Below are 2,037 nucleotides of genomic sequence, written 5' to 3'. Positions count from 1 at the left end.
TATATATATATATATATATATATATATACATGCAGATATTGATGTTCATATTGATACTGGTATTGACATGGGCACTGTATGTAATTCTCGGTATTGCCTTTGGATAACACAATTTCTATAAATTTTATTTTTACATCTTATTCATTTGTATTTTTCCAAAAATTTATAAATGACCAGGTGAGTTTGCATGCATTTTATTGTCAAATAGGAAAGAGAAAGGAGAAAAATATGTGTGCTTTAATATGAATGTGGATGTTTACATTTCATACAACCTTGATGGTATTTAAGCCTAACGGGCATGAAATTGATTTGGTACCCATGAAGTAAATATAAGAATCTCTCTATCCTTTCTCAATCTGTAGTTTTAACTCCAACTGAACCAGAATATGAATGGGTCTGTTGGTGTTTGAAGATATGCAAAAAATATTCTAAATGACATGTAGAAAGTAAATAAAGAGGAAGATAGCTGAATTGTATAGGGTAACATGTGTAAGGATACATGGATAAATCAGGGAAAGAGAACAAACAGCACATAAACAAGTCCTTTATGTATGACAATTTAGTATATGTCAAAGATAATATATGTTAAGATTGGAAGTCTATAAAACATCTTTCTAATTTCCAATTAGCCTATTTAGATCCAGACATCATATTGTACATCAGAATTCCAATGCTAACAAAAAGTTAAAATTAAAACAAAAAAAAATTATGTCCATCTAGATTGAAGCACAGTATCGCAATAATCCATTTAAGCAACCATTTTAAATAAGTGAAAAAATGATCAGGAGTTTATTGATACATTTGACCTCATAAAATAGTTTTAACCCCCCTTTCTAATTAAAAAAATACAGAATATTAAAAAGCGAACAATAAAATAGAGAGATATTTATAAAGTACTAAAATAATATATTAAATTAAGAACTTGTCATAACTAGTTATAAAAAATATTAATGCTTCAGTAACTAAGATTATACAATTTATAAAAACAGAGTAACAATTACATAATAATTATTACTAGTAAGAATGTGGTCAAATGGAAATATAAGTCTAGAATCACCAATGGAACAATACAGTATTCTCCTTACATTGCTTATTAAAACAGCAGACTTTTAAAATACATTTCATGAAGATTTTCCTAAGTTGAGAGTTTCTGTTTTATCAGTTAACCATTTTTCCCTTTTGAAAATATTTTAGCATTTCTATATCCATGATGATGTTTCCATTCTTATACAAATCATGTATTTTGCTCTCATTACTTTGTCTTTAATCAGGCTCACTAGGAGATTTAGCATTTTTGTGTTTTCAAATAATTCATTTTTTATTTTTTAATATTTTATAAACCTCATACTATATCGAATCCATCTTCAGGGTATTTGTATTTTCAGTTTTCTATTCTTTGCATCTATCTAAATGTTCTTGCCACTCAAATTTCCCATGCCTTTTGAAATATGTCAGCCATGCCATAATCCACAATATAACCTGGCATGGTGTCTCCTGGATTTCTTTAATTATAGGAATGGGTGTTTGGGGATTATGGTCACTCGGAGTACTTTTGAGTGCCAAAGGTGCCCTGTGTCTCTAAAGACATATGTGCATGTGCACACCTCTTATATCTGAAAAACAAACCCACTGCCAGCTAAGGGATTCCAACTCCTAGTGCCCATATAGAGTAGAATGGCCCCAGGGGTTCCCAAGGCTGAAAAATGGCCTCCTGATTACATCCAGGGGCCTCTATCTATAGCAATCACCCCTTGCCCTGATATAAAAGCAGTATTGCCTGATCTGAAGCACAGGATCTGAAGGTAAAATTGTTTCAAACAATATTTACCTTTTAACTATAACTCACACATTAAAATTAATCTCTTTACTAGGAAAAGTACAAATGAGAAAAGCTGGGGGGGGTGCATGGGCTACATTTAAAATAGCATCTCAAAGTTTTGGGTTGAAAATTGTTTCTTTCTTTTTAAAAAAAATCAATTTATTCGGGCTCATACAATTCACCACAATACATAGATCAATTGTGTAAAGCACATCTAT

The sequence above is a fragment of the Echinops telfairi genome, unplaced genomic scaffold, assembly GCF_000313985.2.
Source record: "Echinops telfairi isolate 266 unplaced genomic scaffold, ASM31398v2 ScPeMD7_1;HRSCAF=3_0, whole genome shotgun sequence".
Lineage (NCBI taxonomy): Eukaryota > Metazoa > Chordata > Mammalia > Afrosoricida > Tenrecidae > Echinops > Echinops telfairi.
The sequence above is the reverse complement of the archived record's forward strand: the minus strand, read 5'-3'. Positions refer to the sequence as shown.